Source organism: Protopterus annectens, chromosome 1.part0 (assembly GCF_019279795.1).
Source record: "Protopterus annectens isolate FY-2018-M chromosome 1.part0, PAN1.0, whole genome shotgun sequence".
NCBI lineage: Eukaryota > Metazoa > Chordata > Ceratodontiformes > Protopteridae > Protopterus > Protopterus annectens.
This window is the reverse complement of record NC_056725.1, coordinates 420226017-420247193: the sequence shown is the minus strand read 5'-3', so window position 1 is coordinate 420247193 and position 21177 is coordinate 420226017. Positions and strand designations below refer to the sequence as shown.

The 21177-nt window shown below is 44.5% G+C and overlaps 1 protein-coding gene across 1 annotated transcript in view; it reads right to left on the bottom strand.

Annotated features, from left to right (window-relative positions):
• BTBD9 (BTB domain containing 9) overlaps positions 1-17296 on the bottom strand; it is a 912643-nt gene extending 895347 nt beyond the window's left edge. The window contains exon 1 of the mRNA XM_044060308.1: positions 17167-17296. The gene's annotated coding sequence lies outside the window, so the exon portion shown is untranslated. The remainder of the gene's footprint in view (positions 1-17166) is intronic.
• Between the last annotated feature and the right edge of the window lie 3881 nt (positions 17297-21177).

Sequence of the window (21177 nt, the reverse complement as noted above, 5' to 3'; positions counted from 1 at the left end):
ATGCAATCCCTTTACTTATTAGATGAACCAAGTAAAAGGCTTTTCTGACCACTGCCACTACATGATGGTCGAATGCGAGGTTATCAACCTGAGTGCCCAGGTCTTTCACCACTGGTTGTGTGCTTAGGGGGTTGCCGTTCATGTGGTAATCAGTACGGGCCATGTTTTTACCAGATGGTATGATAATACATTTTACTGCATTTAACTTAAGGCTATGACTTTGACACCAGTCATTTGTTACTGTGAGATACTCGTGCAGTACGTTAACATCATCTGGGAAGTCAATGACAGCACCCAAAATTACAGCTGTCCACAAACTTGGTCAGCCACAGGCCTTTTGTCTTTGCCTGAACTTCTGAGAAGCAGATGCCAAATAACAGGGGTCCCAGAACAGATCCCTGGGGAACACCACTAGTGACAGGTCTACTGTCAAATGTGGAGGCACCTATTTTGACCTTGCAGTTCCTACATGTGAACCAGATGGCCACCCACCTGATGAGATAGGGATTTAAGTCATGTTGTGTTAGCTTTTCGATGATGCCAGAGTGGGAGATTATGTCAAAGGCCTTGGCCAAGTCAAGGTAAGAGCTGTATGTACGGACTTTCCCTCATCCAGGGCCTTGGTGACAGTCCCAAAGAAGTCAACCAGGTTCAATAGGCAAGATCTGCCCTTGACGAATCCGAATTGGGTGGGGTCAAGTGCTTGGAGATTGCCTATGTCTCTGTTTAGGAGATCCATAACAATATGCTTCATGGCTTTACAGATCAGACTTGTCAAGCTAATGGGGCGATAGTTTCCAGGGTCAGTAGTGGCATCACCTTTGTGCAAGGGGATGACAATGGCAGTTTTCTACTCTGCTAGAATGAAGTCTGGACTTAAGCTGTGGTTGAATAGGGTGCTGGAGATGGTGCAGAATACAGCCAGGGATACTATTGGGTCCCATGGAAGCTGTGTTCTTTGCCTTGGATAGGGCCTTTAACACTTCATCTACGGAGATGTGAGGTGCGGGACAATTATCAGGGATGTCACATGGGCCTTGGGGGGTGACGTTTGCACTGAACCTATCTGCTAGCAGGTTGGCTATGTACCTGGGCTTTGCCATGGGGGTTCCTGACATAACTCAAGAAGGCTTTGTGGTTTCCCTTTGTTTTGGAGGCTAGTTTCAATTCATAATTGGCTTTGGAGGTTTTCACTAGTGATCTAATGTGCTTGCTGAGGCTGAGGAGGGAGTTTTTTCCAATTTGCTCCTTTCTACCTTTGGACAAGATTTTCTTTCTTTTGTTGTAAAGCCTGTTGATAGAGGATGCCCACCAGACAGGTTTGTGCTTCCTTGAGGAGCAGGTTTTAGTTCTGTTGAGTATGGCTGAGTCCATGCAGTTGTACAGGTGTTTGTACACTGCATTGGTGTACTATTCAGCATAGTTATCTGCATCCTCTAAGGGAGGTGGTGATATGAAGCTACTGATACCTTCCCTTAGGGGGTTGTAGTCAGCTTTTGAGAAGTTTTTTAGCCTGGTTATGGCTGGGGGGGGGGGGGTGAATGGAATAGAAACTTCAAGTGAGACAGACCAATGATATGATCTCACCAGGGAAGAACATACTATGGGAGTGGTGCAGCGGTCATCCATGTTGGTGAGAACCAAGTCCAGAAAGTACTCTCCTCTTGTGGGAGATTAGATGAGCTGGTCTAGTGCGTTAGAACTGATGAAGTCAAGGATCATTGGGTGAGTGCATTGGTGCAGGAATAGTTCACCTAGTCTATGGCAGGGTAGTTGAAGTCACCAAGGTTTAGGGTGTTAGAGTACCTTGATAGAGTCAAGTAGGTCCAGGTAGGGGGAGTGGGTGTCGTGAGTCATGGAGGGGGGGTCTATAGCAGGCTATAACTTGGATGGCTGTCTTGCCAACTGTCAGTTACATCTGGAGTAATTCCAGTGTGCCATGCTGGCAAACCAGCCTGGGGGTGTGTCTGTCCTTAATGAAGAGAGAGACTCCACCACCCTTAGTCTTCCTGACCTCATTTTGGGGTCTGAATGTGTGAAATGAGGTACAGCCTGGTAAGGCAGGGGTGTTCTCCACAGCCTTAACCCAAGTCATCGACATCTTCCAGTGCGAAGAGAGCCTCCAGTGAGTGCATTTTCAGGTTAAGGCTCCTGGCATTAAGCAGCATGACCTTCAATTTGCTTTTTGACAGATCTTTTATGTTGGAAGATTTGTCTTTGAGACATAGCCTAAAAAGTGCACAATGGGGGAGGCAAGAACATGGTCCTAGCAGCCTGGGAAGATAAATTTATACATCACTCAGAATACCAGAACTGCTGGGTACTGTACAAAAGAATTTTGGGCGACGTTTGTATATTGTGGACAGCTTCTTTGGATAAGCTCCATGACATTATTACATATACAGGAAATTCCACCCACTTTCTAAAATTTACTCACAATATTTTCAAGACACTTTGAACTATCTCGATGCCACCATACAGAAATGGAATAATAAGCTTAAGTCCAAAATTTACAGGAAAGACACCTTTTCCAACTCATATTTACATTTCACCAGTGCCCATCCCTACCACCAGAAAAGAGGTATTATAAAAGTGCAGTACGTAAGATGCAGCAGAATAACATCTGAGGATGATGACTTGAAGTTGAATTTTCTTTTCTAGGCAAATTATTTAAGGAAAGAGGATACCCAGATGCCTTAATACAAGAAGTGTATAAAGAAGTACTGGAGGGGAGAAATGAGAAATTCAAAGCCATATTAGGAGAATAATTTTTTCACAACACCACTGGAATAAATACAGGTGAAGTGAACGATTACAGAAAGGTGTTTATTACGTAATGCAATGGACATAGTAAGAATGTTAAATCTATAGTTGAAAGAGAGTAGAATAGGTTTATAGCCCTTACAGATTTAAAGGAAATAAAGAAAGAACCTTTGAATACTGTGTACAGGAAAGATTCTGTTACTGCTATCCAGGGAAGTAAAAAGGGAACATTTAAGTGTGGAAAGTGTTCACAATGTTCATTTATTTCCCACAAGGAATCCATTTTTGTAAAGAGTAGGAAAATGTTTGGAAGGGAAGAAATACTATAACTATAACTTGGCAGGGCTAGTATATATATCTACCTGTGACTTATGTGGTTCATTCTAAATAGGTAAAACTGAAAAACAACTCAGGAGAATTTTACGAACACAAGTATGACATTCAGAATAAAAATGAGAACAATGCTCTCTTCAAGCACACCAAACTGTGTTAAGGCAACATTTTCCTTCTTTGTCATAGAGGATACACAGAGGAATGAGAGGGGTGGTGCTTGGGAAACACAAACTGAGTATAAAGAACTGTGATGGCAGTTAACTTTAAAAGCCAATACATTTCCTGGCTTAAATGAGAACATCTCCACTAATCCACTGCTAAAAATGAGAGCTGCCAAGTTATAGCTAAAAGGGTGCACTTTTTAACATCTTTTGAACATTTTCCCTGAATGTGTAATTTTCACTATTTCCACCAGATGGAGCCCTCACAGTTTTATTACATCACCATAAACACATATATACATTCATTTTTACTATTTCACCATTTTACTTCTTTCTTACTTTTTGCTTATATTTTTATAACATTACTGTACTTGTTGTCTTTGGTGATAACTAATGGTTTTAAGTTGCAGTTTACGAAGTTTGTGAACAAACTCAGGTCAGGTCAAAGTTCTCTCTGTAAAAGGAGGTTGTTCATAGGTTCATAGCTTCATAGGTAGGTACTAGGCTATTGGTCCTAGGGCCTATACAAGCCTAACCAAAAAGGTACCCTGGCTTTCGCCACCCAAGAAAATTATTTTCCTGTGACCCTGTCAAGCAGAGCCACAGAGGTGATCCCCGGGGTGACTTACCTATTTCCCATCCAATCAAGATTTTTCTTGAAGAGTGCTAATGAGGAGATTTGTTTGATATAGATAGGTAGTTTGTTCCAGAGTATGGGAAGTCTCTGGGACAGGAATCTATCCCTCCAGCATGTTCTGTTTATTGTGGTGACAAGGTTCAAGTCTCTAGAGCGTGTAGCTCGGAGGGATTGGGATTTCTTTAAGTGGAGCATGTCCAACAGCTCTGGGTTTGACATAGCTTTGTATGTTAGGCACAGATCGCCTCTGAGTAGGCAATACGCGACAGAGTAAAGCTGGAGTTTTTTGAGACAGTCTGCGTAGGGCATCTGTTTAAGGCCGGTAATCTACTTTGTGAGGTATTTCTGCAGCCTTTCCAGTTGTTGTAGATGTCTTGTGAGGTACATACCAAAAGGGGCACTGTACTCTACAATGGGTCTAATGAGTGATGAGTAGAGGGGAACAATTACCTCTTTTTATTCTTGGATGAGAAACCTTTTGTGATGAGGTGTGCCACATAGAAGGATTTCCTGACTACTGTGGCAATGTGATTATCAAAGGAGAGACTACTGTCCACCTGTGTCCCAAGGTCTCTTAATCACACTTTCGGTGTTAAGTAGACTACCACCCATGTGGTAGCTCATGGGTACAGAGTTTTTACCAAAGGGGATGACAATGCACTTTTTGGCGCTGAGCTTGAGGCCATGGCTTTGACACCAGGCATCTGTCTCATTGAGGCCCTTTTGTAGGATGTCCACATCATTAGGAGTTTCAATTATGGCTCCTAGTTTGCAGTCATCTGCAAACTTCATTAGCCAAAGACCTTCTGTGTTAACCTGTACTTCAGAAAAGTAGATACCAAACAGGAGAGGACCCAGGACTGAACCCTGTGGTACTCCACTTATCACTGGTCTGAAGTCGGATTTGGAGTCTGCTACTTTCACAGTGTGGATTCTGTCAGTGAGCCAGTTGGCAACCCATCTTGCGACATAAAGATTTATACCGAGTTTAGTGAGTTTATCTGGAATTCCAGAGTGGGGGATGGTGTCAAAAGCCTTGGCGAGATCTAGATAGAATGTGTGAACCACCTTTCCCACGTCTACAACTTTGGTGACTGCTTCAAAGAAGTCAATCAGGTTTAGGAGACATGATCTGCATTTTACAAACCCGAACTGGGTGGGGTCCAGAGTTTGGAGATTACCAATGTCTTCGTTTATAAGTTCCATGACGACACGTTCTATGGCCTTGCAGACCAGGCTCATTAGGCTAATGGGGCGGTAGTTCCCAGTGTCCTTGGTGGCTCCCCCTTTGTGGAGTGAGATAACTGTCACTGTGCCCCATTTCGTGGGCACAAAGCCTGAGGTGAGGCTAGGATTGAACATGGTGGTTAGGTAAGGTGCCAGTTCATTCTGTAGTTCACATAGAACGCAGTCTGGGATGTTGTCAGGTCCCATGGATGCTGTGTTCTTGGCTTTGGTGAGTGTGGTTTTTACCTCTGCAGCCATGATTACAGGAACGTTGCATTCTTCCAGTATAGAGATGGGCCCTTTAGGGGGTGAGGGGGGTACAGTTAGCACTGAACCTATCTGCCAGAATGTTGGCAATATCAGTTGGTTCTGTATATTTAGTGCCATTGTGCTGTAACTCAGAGCAGATATGAGTGTTGCCATTGAGATTCTTGACATAGCTATAGAATGCTTTGTGGCTGTCTTTAGACTCAGTGGCGATTTTGTTTCAATAACTAGCTTTGGAGGATTTTATGAGGGATCTCAGCTTCTTACTGAGGGTGACCAGGGAGTTCTTCCAATCATGGGATTTTACTCTCTTTTTGCAACAATTTCTTTCTCCTGTTGTAGAATTTGTTTATGGTAGGGGACCACCAGATTGGCTTCCTTTTTTTAGAGGACAGCATCTTGGTTCTGTTAGGGATAGCATGATCCATGCAGTTGTGCAAGTGTTTATAGAGTGCATTTGTGTAAGATTCAGCAGTCGTACCTCTATTGTCCGTCTGCATGGGTGTCGTGAAGTTTGCCACTTCTGTCTTAAGAAGCGTGAAGTTGGCTTTGGAGAAATTTTTTATGTTGGTTTCCCTAATTGGGGGGTGGGGGCAGGATGTGGATGTCTAGGCTGATTAGCTTGTGGTCAGATCTGACCAACGAGGAATTGACCTCTGGTGTGGAACACCAGTCCCCCATGTTGGTAATGACCACGTCTAGGATACTGCTGCCCCTGGTGGGGGTATGGATAAGCTGATCCAAGGCACTGGAATTTATGAATTCCAGAAAATGTTGAGCAAGAGAGCTGGTACAGGAGTAGTTTTCCCAGTTAATGGTGGGGTAGCTGAAATCGCCCATTATTAGGGTGTTGGGTTGTACCCTAATATTTTCCAGTGCATCAAGAAATGAGGAGTGGGAATCCTGGGGCATGGTGAGGGTTCTGTAACATGTTACAATTTGGATTGCGATCTTGCCCAGAGTTAGTTGCAGTTGGATAATCTCAGGTGCATTATGCTGAGCAACTCGCCTGGAGGTGTGGATATCCTTAATGAATATGGACATGCCTCCACCTTTAGTGTTTCGGTCCAGGTTAGGTGGCCGAAAGGTGTGGTATGAATTATAGCCTGGTAATGCAGGGGTGCTCTCTGGAGCCTTGAACCAAGTCTCGGTCACTGCACAGATGTCGATGTTCTTCATTTTAAGGAGTGCCTCGAGTGAATGCATTCTGAGGTTTAGACTTCTATCATTGAGTAGCATTACCCTCAAATTTTGCTTGCTTGTACCTGTTACGGTGGTGGAATTTGTCATTGGTCTGTCGATCATGTCATCCCAGGCAGACAGATACTGGATCCCCTCAGAATGATACCAGAAGCTTAGCCAACTGTTGAAGTCAATAATTTTGTCCTTGTACTGTGGTACCATTCTGGGTGATGGCAGGATTATACTCAGGGCTAGGGTCATACCTGCCTGGGCTACAAGATCGGAGAGATCCTCCATGTCTCTTTTTATGTAGCTCAGGGAGGTACATCTCAGGACATCCACACCAACACGGACAATGACAGAGTCATATTTGTACGTGTTGTGGAGTGACCTGTGTGCGTGCATTATGTGGCAGATCCTGGCACCCGACAGGCAGCAGACAGTAACTCCTTGTTTAGCCTGGTGAGTGGAACATCAGTGTGCCTGACTATAGAGTCACCTATGACTAGAGTGTTGGGTACACCGTTATTATGCCTTATGGGCTGTGGTTGAGTGGCACACTGAGTTTGTGGGCTGCGTGTCATTTCGGTTGTGTTGGGGGGTGGAGGTTGCATGAGTTTCTGCTTTGGAGGTGTCTGTTGCTTGAACACATATTGAGAGCCTCCGTGAATGTAGGTGTGTTTTGTGTTCCTATGTGTGTGTTTTGGTGGTGTAGGTTTTGAGGGACTATGTGATGAGTGTAGTGTGGTGCAAGGGTTTACCTTCTCCTCTTGACTGTCTAGTCCAGTCTTGGGTGAAGAGAGCTTTGCTTCCAGTTTGGCTTTATAAGTGCATCTCTCAACAGGTTGTAGTGTTGGGTGGTAGGAGGAGAGGGTTGTCTGTGTACATGAGGCAATTGCTGCATTGCCCCAAGATGCCCAGATTCATCAGGTAGACAGGAGAAAACACCTGGAGCTGACCCTTAGACATGACTGGATAGGTGCTTATTTATCAAGTACTAAAAACTGTTTTTCTCTATACAAGTGAGGAAAGTTGAGTGCTGTAGTAATTTATTTAGTGCTTACAACGAGTTCTGAACAAGTACTGAGCTCAAAGTCTTACTAATTTTAACTTGAATGTTGTTCCTGTTGGATAAAAAGTTAACTGGCAGGATTTATAATGAGCACTTTACATTGTAAAACATCTAAGGAAGTTCACTGAAACGAAGATGCAGTGTGATTTTAAAGCATTTATTTATCTGTTCTTTGGTGCTGTTACAGGCTTTGCCTAGTGGATTTAAGCTGGATTTTTTACCATTTACTGCCTGAGTCTCTTTCACCTGCCTTCCTTTTGGTTATTGGTATTTTTTGGCAACTGTTTCTCTGCATTTGAAATAATAATTAGGGAAGAAAATTTGTTGCTGGACAAATTGGTTGAGGTTAGCTTCCGAAGCCAACTTAGGAACGAATGAAGGATTTGTCCTAAGGGATACCCTATCCTTGTAGAAGACCATAAAATGGAGCTTAATGCTGAAAGCCTTCAACTAACTTGGCAGATGTAACACCACCCAGGAAAGACACCTTCCAAGCCAGAAACTTAAGATTACGAGATGCAGACAGTTCAAAGGGCTTTTGTGTCAAAGACTGCATCACCAGAGTTAAATCCCATGGTGGGGAAGGATCTTTGATAGGAGGTCAAAGAAGGAAGGCTCCTTTTAGAAAGGTTTTGCATAGTTTAGAAGAAAAGGTGGGACGCTAATTTCCATTTGAATGAGAGATGGCTGCCAACTGGAGTTGAATCATGGAGAAACTAGCACCTTCCTGAAAGGGAGAAACCAAGAACAGCAAAATGCCAGGAACTGGGGCTGAAAAGGGATTCAAATTACACTGTCTGGCCCAAATAGAAAATCTTTTCCATTTACTGGAATACACTTTCTTAGTAGATGGTTTCTAAGATATCAAAACAATATGTCTCACTGGAGAGAGGAGCCTGGACTGGGAAAGAATCACTAGAACTGGAGGAACCAAGCTGTTAAACAAAGAGTCTGCAGGTTGGGATGGGAAATGAGAGCCAATATCCAGGGAGGATATTTCAGATGAGACTGAAGAAGGGAGAACCTCGGCTGATGAGGCCAAAAGGGGGCAATGAGGATGAGAGGGGTCTTCAGGTGGCGGGCTTTCTACAAGACTTTGGGAATTAGGGGAGTGGGGGGTAAGGATGGAGGAGTCCCAAAGGCCAATCATGAACCAGAGCGTCCCCTGGGTGACTCCCCCATCAGGGAGATCAGGGAAAAGTAGTTGCTGCATTTGTGTTTGACTGGGGAGGCAAAGAGATCACAGCATGGTTCACCCCAGCGGTCGAATATCGGAAGTGCCACTGATGGATTCAGGGACCACACGTGTGGACTCAAGATAGACCTGCTTGCTGAGTTTGTTGCCCATTCCCATAATCCCATGGCCTCTCTGCACAGGGGATAAGACCGTGTTCCCCCTGCTTGTTGATGTACCAGACGACCCCCATATTGTCTGTTTGAATTGCTATAACCCTCAGAGGGAGACAGTCCTGAAAGATTTGCAACATTAGAAGGACTGCTCTCATCACCAGGATGTTTATGTCCAATTTTGTCTCCGTGGAGAACCACGTGCCCTGAACCGTCCTTCCCCGAAAATGCCCCCCCAACCCAACAGTGAGGCATCCATGGTCATCGTGGCCTTGGGAGAGGGAAGACAGAAGGGTCTGCTGAGAGTTAGGTCACGAGATTGAAGCCACCAAGCAAGGTGATTTCTGCACGAGTCACCCTGATGTTCATGGGATGAACCTGAGCAGACCACTGAACAGCCAGGGTCCACAGGAGGACCCACATGTGGTACCTGGTGAGTGGTACTAACTGGATGGCAGCTGCCATCGAGCCCAACATCTGAAGAATTAGGTGGGCTGCTAGACACTCCAGAACCAGCAAGCAAGAGAACCGATCCCAAATAAGTTGAACTCTGCACAGAGGTAGTGCTGCAGTCTCCGACACCGTGCCCAGTTGAACCCCCAATAAACCCTAGGTTCTGGCACAGAGAAAGACTGGATTTGGGCTGACTGACCATGATTCCAAGATCCTGAAAGAGCCTGAAGATATAACTGGTGGCCATTAATAGTTGATGCCTCATGGGAGCTGTGAGGAGCCAATCGTCCAGGTACGGAAAGACCTGGAAGCCTTGCAGTCTGAGAAGAGCTGCCATCACTGTCACACATTTGGTAAACACCCGGGGGGCTGTGGTGAGTCCAAAGGGCAGGGTTCTGAAGTGGTATTGACTGGCCCCTAAACAAAAGCACAGGTGTCTCCTGGAGCATCTGTCAATCTTGATATAATAGTACACCTCCTTGAGATCCACTGAGCAAATTCAATCGTCCTTGCACAAGAGAGGCAGAATGGACTCAACAGTGACCATCTGGAACTTGTACTTCTGGACTGACAGATTCAGTTCGCTGAGGTCCAAAATTGGATGCAGGTCCCCGGTCTTTTTTGGTACTATAAAGAAGAGTAAGTTCCGGACCCTCAATGTCCTGCTTGGACCTCTTGGATGGCTCTTTTCAGAAGAGGGTCTTGGACCTCGAGATGGGCCAACTTCCTTTGGCGGGGTGGAACGTCTGGGAGAGATTTTGAAACTGGGGGATTACCCCCGGAAATAATCTGTAACACCCACTGATCTGAGGGGATATCTGTGCAGGCTAGTGGGTGAAGGGAGAGCCATTCCCCGACTGCCTCCAGGGCAGAACAGTCGGGCAGTGCTTCCAGAGCGCTAAAAGGGCTTCTCCGAGAAGGGTTCCCAGGAGCCCCAATTCTGCAGACCCCCTCTGTCTCGGGGCAGCGTCTACCACTGAATCTCCTGCCCCAGCTTGCAGAAGAGGATTCTCGGGGAGCATCCTGGAAGGAGGACTGGGTCCTGCAGAATCAAAAGTTTCTTACTACCTCTCGGAGTCTTAGAAAAAGATCATTGGGAAGTAGAAAACTTGATTCCCACTGCGGACAGAGTCTTACCCACCTGCTCACTGCGGGTCAATGTTTCCTTGACGGAAGGTCCAAATAAGGTCGAACCGTCAAAGGGAGTGTTGGTAAAAGACGCCTTAAAGGTTCTGCAAAGGTGTAGCCAAGCATGTCGCATATGGCAATTCCTGTGCCAGCGACTCAAGAATTTACCTCAGGCACACTGGAGATTAACCTCATTGAAGCATTAGTCAGGGAAGTTGGAGTGGACAACTTAGGAGAAACCAGCTTAAGACTCTCCGAAGGCAGCAACTCTATAAGGGAAGTGGTGAATTCCAATACGAAATCCCTCTGAAGCTGGGTAAAAAGTTCCATGTAGCTGGTTTCCATCAGATTGAATATAGCTGAGGCAAACACATGATTTCCAAAACAGTCAATCGCCCAAGACTCTCTATTTGGGAGTAAGCTCTGCTAGCTCCTTCTTAGTAGCAGTGGCCACCACAATGGCATCAACAGGGATGCCCTTACTCCAAAAAGCCTCATCTTTGGGGGGACTGAGGAATTTGTCCACCTTTTTGGATACCAGTTTCACTTTGTCCATCTCCTTCCAAGCCCTGCCGATGATGAGATTCACAAGCTCATCGGCAGGTGGGGACATCCAGGTAGAAGATGGGCCCATCCTGAAGGCCTTCAAGAACATGGATTCCTCAAGACTGGGTGGGAGAAGACCAACCGCCTCTTTGCTGAGAATTTCCTGGAAGGACATTTCCTGAGGTGGAAGCATGGGGGACCCATCTCCCTCCTTGAAATCCATGTCCTCGGCAAGGGACTCTCAAGGGGAGTCCAGGTGTCTCCTCCTGCACATCCTCTTCCAAGGGGGTTTCCTCCATGGTGGGCTCTGGGGAGAACTCTGAAGAGATCGGGACCCCAAGCGGGGTAGTGCTCGTCTGAAGGCACTTATGAGATGGCTGACCCTGGAAAGATGATTAGACCTCACTCCCCAAAGCCAAGAGGGGCTGGGGAGGACCTAGAGATGAAGAAGAGGTTACTGCCAAGCTGGAGAAGGTACACTCTACCGCCCCCTGAAGACTGATGGACTGGACGAGGCTCCCCTCTACTCTCCTCCAGCCACAGCCACCTGGGAAGGGAGGAGGGACCCCGACAAAGCACTGAAGCCCCCAGATGATATTGGCCCCGAGCTGTCCAGCACCGAAGTCCCCAAACGGAAGGGAATGGTCCGAAAATTCCATGCCCGACCCCACCCCCAGGGAACCAGCACTGACCTCGTGATGCCGAAGCGCAGCATGTTCCAAAGGAGCTGAATATAGCCCAGCAGGGACCCTGACAGTGTTGGAAAATGAGGGATACCGGATACCATCAGCTTCTCACAAGGAATGGTCTGATCCTGGCATTCCAAAACCAGTTGGGTCGGAAGAGGAGAGTGAAGTCCCATGGACGGAGAAGGTCCCCTAAGCAACTGCGCTGGGGATGGCAACAAGTACAGGGGAGGGGAGACAGCATGTCCATTAATTCCAGGTTGGACATGGCTTTATACGTCAGGCACAGATCACGGTATGCCACTGAGTAGAGCTGGAGTTTCTTTTAACCGGGCAGCATATGGCATCTGTTTGAGCTCTTTGATCCTCTTGGTGAGGTACTTTTGGGGTCTTTCCAGTTGCTGCAGGTGTCTGGTAAGGTACATCCCAAAAGGGGCATTGTACTCAATTATGGGCCGGATGAGTAAAGAGGCACGATGACCTCCCCTGATCTAGATGTGAATCCCTTCATGATTAGGTGGGCTATATAAAATGTTTTTCTAACCACTTTGGCCACGTGGTTGTCAAATGAGAGATTGCTATCAACTTGGGTACCCAGGTCCCTAATTACTTCTTCTGTACTTAATGGATTACCACCTATGTGGTAATTTGTGGGCACTTTGTTTTTGCCAAAGGGGATGACTATACACTTTTTGGCATTTAGCTTGAGGCCATGGCTCTGGCACCAGTTGTCTGTTTCTATGAGGCCCTTTTGGAGGATGCCTGTGTCGGCTGGAGAGTCGATTATGGCGCCCAGTTTGCAGTCATCTGCGAACTTGGTCAGCCACAGTCCTTCCGTGTTGGCCTGTACCTGCGAGAAATATATACCGAACAAGAGAGGTCCCAGGACTGAGCCTCGTGGGACACCACTTGTAACTGGTTTGGAGTCTGACATGGCTCCAGCAATTCTAACCAAGTGGGTTCTGTCCTTGAGCCAGTTTGCAATCCATCTAGTGACATAGGGGTTTATATTTAAGCTGGTGAGCTTATCTATAATGCCTGAGTGGGGTATTGTATCGAAGGCTTTTGCGAGGTCCAGGTAGGCTGTGTGGACCACCTTCCCCTCGTCAATGGCCTTGGTGACTGTTTCAAAGAAATCAACCAGGTTTAAGAGGCAGGATCTGCCCTTAACAAAGCCGAACTGGGTAGGATCCAGTGTCTGTAGGTCCCCAATATCTTTATTTATGAGGTCCATGATGATCCTTAGCTTTGCAGACCAAGCTAGTCAAGCTTATGGGGCGATAGTTTCCAGGATCCGTTGAGGCACCACCTTTATGGAGAGGGACCACTGTTGCTGTACGCCACTCTCTGGGCACATATCCTGTAGTAAAGGCTGAGATTGAACAGTAGTTTTACGTTTGGGTTTAGCTCTTCTTGGGAGTTCATGTAGGACGCAGCCCGGGACACCGTCTGGTCCCACTGATGCTGTGTTTTTTGCTTTGGAGAGGGCGGCTCTTACCTGACCATCTGAGATGTCAGGGGGGCAGCACTCTGCTGGGATAGATATTTGCCCTTTTGGTGGGGAGGGGGGGGGAGTTTGCGCTGAACCTGTCAGCTAGGATGTTGGCAATGTCTGTGGGTTCAGTGTATTTTTTGGCATTTTGGACTAATTTTGAGCATATCTGGGAATTACCACCCAGGTTCCTAACATAACTAAAGAAAGCCTTGTGATTATCCTTAGTGTCCTGTGCAATTTTTCTCTCGAAGCTGGCCTTAGACAATTTTATGAGTGCCCGTAGTTTTTTGCTAATACTGATCAGTGATGCCTTCCCTTTTTGGGATTTTGCTCTATCATTTAGTAGCTTCCACCTTCTATTGTATAGTTTGTTTATGGCTGGGGTCCACCAGACAGGACGTCTGCCTTTGGAGGATTGGGTCTTGGTTTTATTTGGGATCGCATGATCCATGCATTCCTGAAGGTGTTCATAGAATGCGTTTATAAAGGATTCTGCGGTCTGGGCCGTATTTTCCACAGGCCCGGGGGCTTTGAAGGATTCCACCTCGGTTTTGAGGAGTGTGAAATTTGCTTTAGAGAAGTTTTTCACTGTGGTTTTCTGGACAGGGGGTGGGGTCGGGATGTGAATATCCAGTGAGATTAGTTTTTGGTCTGATCTTACCAGTGAGAGATACACTTCTGGTCTGGAGCATAGAATCCCCATGTTGGTGATGATCAGGTCCAGTATGTTTTCCCCTCTTGTGGGAGTGGTAACAAGTTGTTCCATAGCATTTGAGTTTATAAATTCTAGGAACCTTTGGGCTAGGATGTTGGAGCTAGAGTAATGCTTCCAGTCTATGGTTGGGTAATTGAAGTCACCCAATATAATGGTGTTTGGAGAGACCTTCATATTTTCCAGTGTTCTCAGAAAGGCCGAGTGGGGTTCCTGGGTTTGGGAGGGTGGTCTGTAGCAGGCTATAAACTGGAAGGCAGTTTTACCCACTGTTAGTTGCACATGGATAGTCTCTGATGCTTCGTGCTTTGCCACCAACCTGGAGGTGTGGGCATCTTTGATGAATATCGATACCCCCCCTCCTTTTGTGGTTCGGTCCAAGTTTTGGGGCCGAGAAAAGCATGGTATGAGGTATAACTTGGTAGTGCTGGGGTGCTCTCGGGAGCCCTGAACCAGGTTTCTGTTACTGCACAGATATCGATGTTCTCCATGCTAAGGAGAGTTTCGAGTGTGTGCATCTTGAGGTTTAGACTTCTGGCGTTGAGTAGCATTACTCTTAGTTTCTTATCCCTTGTGATACCTATGGAGGTGGGTTTGTCTTTTGAGCCTTGCCTAAAAAAGGCACTATGGGGGTAGCAAGAGCCTTTGCCAATATCCGAAAGCCCAGGGGTGACAGGTGCAAGCCGTCCCTAGCGAAGCATCGTGGCTTGTCGAGCATATCATCCCAAACTGACAGGCACTGGATCCACTTTGAATGACACCAGTACTTAAGCCAATTGTTGAAATTGATCATCTTGTCTTCATATTGTGGCATCATTCTTGGTGTCTATCAGCATGGCACATCTTGACTTGGCAAGATTTACCCACTCTTCCTTGCAAAAGTGCTCCAAATCTGTCAGATTGTGAAGGCATCTCTTGTGCACATCCCTCTTCAGGTCACCACACAGATTTTCTACTGGATTTAGGCCTGGGCACTAAAAATAAAATACCTATATAATTTAACTTTCTCAAAGCCCTTGATATGAACTAAAAGATTCAATTTTTCCCATCCACTCAAGACTTATTTTAACAGAGAACATGTATGTGTGTGTACATATATATGTATATAAAAAAGCATTTATATATACACACACACACACACACACACACACACACACACACACACACACACACACAAATATACATCGTATCACAGGAAGTTACTAGGCTAACGGCCCTAGGGCCCTTACAAGCCTAGCCAATTTCATACCCTTATTTCCACGATCAACCCCCATTTCCTAAAAGTGACTGGTATTTGAAACGGTTCATAATCGCCTCCACTTTGACTAAAGCCCCAGTTCCAGTTAAAGAAAAGCAACCCCATAGCATGATACTGCCATCAACATGCTTCACCATGGGGATGGTGTTCTTTTGGTGATGGGAAGTGTTGTTTTTGCGCCAAATGTACCTTTTGGAATTGTGGCCAAAAAGTTCAACCTTGGTCTCATCGGACCATAACACATTTTCCCCACATGTTTTTGATGTATTGTTTTGCAAATTTTAGCCAAGCCTGGATGTTTTTCTTGTAAGAAATGTCTTCTGCCTTGCAACCGTACCCCATAGCCCAGACATATGGAGAATACGGGAGACTGTGTACTACATGTGACAACAACCAGTACTTGCCAGAAATTCCTGCAGCTCCTTCAGTGTTGCTGTGGGTCTCTTGGCAGCCTGACCAATTTTGTCTCGTCTTTTCATCAATTTTGGAGGGACATCCAGTTCTTTGCAACATCACTGTTGTCCCATATTTTCTCCACATTTTGATGACGGTCTTTGCTGTGTTCCATGGTATATCCAATGCTGTGGAAATTTTTTTGTACCCTTCTCCTGACTGATACCTTTCAACAAGGAGATCCCTTTGATATTTTCTAAGCTCTCTGCGAACCATAGCTTTTGCTGTAGCAGGCAACTGAATAAATGTCAGGAAAATCCTACTAGGACAGCTGAACTTTATTTGGGGTTAATCAGTCCCTTTAACTGATGACAGATGTGTACCCAAGAAGACTGAATGATGTAATTAAATCAAAAAGTGCTTCAACAAAGTATTAGTTTAAAGGTGTGCACACTTATGCAACCAGCTTATTGTACATTTTTTATTTTTTCCCGACAGATTTGTCTGTCTTTCAATTGAATTGTACAGGTTATAGGTCACATTAAAGGTGGGGAAAGTTTTGAAATGATTTATTGTGGTCTCATTTTTTCATATCATAAAACCTGGCATTTTAACAGGGCTGTGTACAGTTTTTATACACACACACATACATTATTGTACATTTTTTTATTTTTTCATATTTTTCCCCTAACAGATTTGTTTGTTTTTCAATTGAATTGTACAGGTTATAGGTCACATTAAAGGTGGAAAAAAGTTTTGAAATTATTTATTGTGGTCTCATTTTTTATATCACAAAAACCTGGCATTTTAACAGGGGTGTGTACACTTTTTATATCCACTGTATGCATGTGTATGTGTGTGTGCATATATATATATATATATATATATATATATATATATATATAAATCGCGACCACACACATACACCTACCTACCTACACTAAAACAAACAAAACAGCACACACAAACACAACATAACACACACACCCCTACGCTGCCTATAAGCAGGGGACAAGCCCCCCACACCTCCCCTATTTATATATACTAACTCCGAGGTCGCAATAAACACACAAAAAACACCACTACACACACACACACACACACACACACACACACTAAAATCCCTAGCCAATACTCTTACACCAACACCACTTACCTGAAACCCCAGATAAATCCACAAACCAACAAACCGCACCGCACATCACAAACGTGACACCATGATAGCGGAGTCGACATTCTGCAGTTTCGCGCAACTGCACTTTCGCCTATTCAGTCTCGAAGTACTGAAATTCGACATTTCAGTACTTCGAGATTCTGTAGTGTGTGTGTGTGTGTGTGTGTGTGTGTGTGTGTGTGTGTGTGTGTATATATATATATATATATATATATACACACACATATATATGTGTTCGAAAGCTAGTTTCCCCAAGCCTTCTCTTGACAGTTAACTAGTTGAACTACTTGATCTGATGGGGAATTGCCATAGTACGAAGCACTTCCGCTTACCTGTCTTGGAAGTTGTGTCGCCAGCTCGTAGTATTCCAGTGTTCCGTTAACTCTCCGTCACGGCCTAAAGCAAAAATTCCAATTCAAGCACACAGGTGCCAAACTACATTCCCAAATGTCGTGCCTAGATTTCCATTAACTCAAAGTGCAATGAGTTGTAAAAACTGTTCCACCAATGGCATCTCAAAAGAGAGATTACACATTAAAAGCAAACTTAAAAACAGTCTAACCCCAACCTAGTAAAATCCAAGAGCACTCAGCTATATCAAAAAGGAGCACAATGGTATTAGGGAGGAAAAAAAAACACACAACAGATGTAATATGCAGATCCAATGTCAGGAGACCTGAAGGAGGTCAGACAATATGACCCAAGACGCACTTCAAGTTTAGGTTCAAAAGTAAACACCAGGAATATACTCAATAGTACTACTAAGCAACCAGTATACATAATGTCCAAATCCGATACAGGGTGATCTGATGTAAAAAAAAAACAAAATCTACATTCACACAAATCTGAATCCAGATCAAAGACTAAGTCAGGACCCTAAAAACCCCAAAAGGTAAACTGAATATGCCTGGTTCATCCTAGTCATCATCAACCCCCCTTTTCCTGTTTTCTACATGGGCCTGGGGTGTCGTGTCAGCTGTTGCCATCTCTCTGGATTCAATGCGATTCTCCTACCTTCTTCAATACTCATGCCTTACTGTCATGGTCTTCTCTCAAACAATCCATCCGTCTCTTTGCTGGACACCCTAGCTTCCTTTTGCCTTCTTCCCCATCTGTCCCATGCTTTCCTGTACATGAGCAAACCACCATAATGTGTTCTCTGACATTCTCTGCAATTAGAGCTATTTGGGCTTCTACTCCGATGTTCTTATTTCCTCATCTGTCCCACAATCTGTATCCTGCCACCCATCTCAGGCACTTCCATTTCCACCACTTCAAGATTCCACAACTGCCCTCCCTTTACTGCCCAGGATTCTGTACCACACAGTAGTACTGGCTGCATCACTGTTTTGTACACCTTATTTTTTCAGCTTGTCTGACATTCCTCTGTCACCAACTACTGCTGACACTTTATGCCAGATGGTTGCGGCCCTTCTGATTCTAGCTTTGACCTCTACATTCAGATTTCCCTTCTCAACCACCTCTCCCAGACAAGCTGTTAACCTGCACCACTATCTTCACTTCTATCTCATTCTCTGCTACTTCTAATGTCCCCCATTAACTTCAGTACAACTATCTGCAATTAGTTTTATCCCACGTGCATTCAGTTTTCTATGCTATTCCCCCTTTCCTTTACTCAAGTTCTTCTGCAGAGTCAGCCTGTAATGACAAATTGTCTGCATACAGAAACTTTGCTGATCTTCCCTTCTGACCTGTCTGTTAATAAAGTCCGTCGCCAACATGAGCAGCAGTGGGCTCAAAGCTGAACCCTGATAAACACCCAGTCCCACTGGCAGCCCTTCTAAGAGTCTAAACGTTGTTCTTACTTGTGCCATTAGATCTTTGTACATAGCCTACACTAACCTTATTAATGTTTCTGTGACTTTGAACCATATCATGACTGCCCAAATCAGTTTTCATGGGACCTTGTCATATGCTTTCTCAAAGTCTGTGAATTTCCAGTTGGACTCCTTCCACAAATGTGCATGTTCTTATGTATACTACATTTTGTTTACTTTATACTTTATTGATTAATGTAATGTGTGCATGAAAATTTACTGTTACTCATGGAGATTTTCTCCCCGGGGTCTCTGCTGAAAAAAGGACCTGTGTCCAGTCGGACTTTCCCGGTAAACAAATCTATATAAATAAAAATGTAAATGTTAGTTTGTTCAAAATCTTAAATCTCCAAAATTTCTTCACTGATTGCTTTGAAATTTTCACACAATGTTGCATTGGAATATGCGCGTGCTTTTATATACCTACTATGGATTCTATATATTTGTATACAAATAAGTAATTTTATATGTTTTTGTTATAACTTTCTTACTTCTTTTTCAGTGCAATTGACCTGCTTTAGTTCATCCAAATAATGCCTCGCAGAAGATCAAACTTAGGTCGTCATACTCGCACAGCGGAAGCATACTCGCACAGCGGAAGCAGTGCGACGAGTAATTGCAAATCAAACTGAGGAAAAATGGGCATCAGCGAACGAGCGAAACAGACATAGAATGGCTCAAATACATGCCGAGGAAGCAGCAGAGCGACATGCAGCCAGACTTGAGGATGCACGGTTGCGAGCACGGCGATAGACACCAGCGGATGAAATAAATGCTTGCTTGAAATGCTCTACTTTGTGGCGACACGTAAAGAAGTTAAAATTAACTACAAATATGCATGTCCAGCTGCAAAACGATTGATCAGCTGAGATATTCTCACACCAATTGCTGGAAATTGGGAACGGAAAGGTGCCGGTTGATCTGACCTCAGGACGAATTTCATTGCCTCATAACTTCTGCAATTTAGTGACGTCAAAAGAAGAATTGGTTGAAAAAGTATTTCCCAATATTCAAACCAATTATAAGAATCATGATTGGCTGACTGAACGAGCTATTCTTGCGGCCAAGAACAAAGACGTCTACAAACTTAACAATATTATTCTGTCTAACATTCAAAGCGAGGCGGTCACATACAAGTCCATCGACACTGTTGTGGAAGCAGATGAAGCGGTTAATTATCCAACAGAATTTTTGAATTCACTCGATCTGCCAGGGATGCCACCGAACGTACTGCAATTGAAAATCGGAGTGCCAATTATCATGTTGCGAAATATCAACCAGCCAAAGCTTTGCAACGGCACGCAGCTTGCAGTAAAAAAATTAATGAGCAACGTCATAGAAGCAACAATCTTGACAGGACCTTTCAAAGGTGAAGATGTCCTCATTGCATTCCTATGATTCCAATGGATATGCCATTTCAATTTAAGAGATTGCAATTCCCAATTCGATTGGCGTTTGCAATCACCATCAACAAAGCTCAGGGCCAATCTTTAGAATTGTGCGGTTTAGATCTACACACGGATTGCTTCTCACATGGACAATTATATGTTGCGTGTTCTGGAGTCAGTAAACCAGACAATCTCTATATCTGCACAGACAATGGAACAAAAAATATTGTATACCCACAAGCATTGTGAAATTAAACATATTAGAAACGTGCGCTCTCTCTTTTCTTTCTTTTCCATTTAACCAGACTGAGCCACAGCAACACGTAGCCGGGTACAGCTAGTGTTATATAAATAAATAAACAAGAAACTATTTACTCCAAGCTCAACTCACCCTTAAGTATGTGGATACATGTGCAGTTACTGAGACACGATTTTAAGCCACACATAGGACCACAGTAGTGCAGGGGTACAATGATTTCCACACTTTCAGGCAAGCTACTACATAGGCAGAGACCAAAGGTGAATGTGCCTCCATCTATATCAACAACAAACTCACCTAAATAGTAAACATTAGTCAAGCAGGAGAACACACTTGAGGTTCTCCATGTCCAGATTTCCATAGGCAAAGTACCATATCATACCCTTGCAAGCTACAGGTCACTCTCTAGGACCCATAACTCATACTTGGACTTGCTGAAGGACCTCACCATTCAACCCAATACTACATTCATGAGCAACTTCAGCTACCACACTATAAAATGGGATGCTTAAATGACCCCAGAGCCTAGAGATTCCTGAACTTTATAAACACAAACACCTTGGATCAGACAGTCCATACACCATACACCTACTAGGGGTGCAAACATACTTAACCTGGTACCCCCCCCAAATGTCGTGCCCTCTCTGGTAAGGTCAGTCCACAGAGTGGTCTCCTTCATAATAAAAATAAATTCTGTGACCCCAGCTACTCCTGTAATATTTAGGGACTATCCCATGGCAAACGTTCTATTACTAAGTGAAGACTTGTCAAAATGTCAAGCCTCCCCCCAAATCCTGAGAACAAAGCTGCCTATGCAGACCCGACCGTAAAAGAGTTTCTGTGAATAATGTCAAAAAT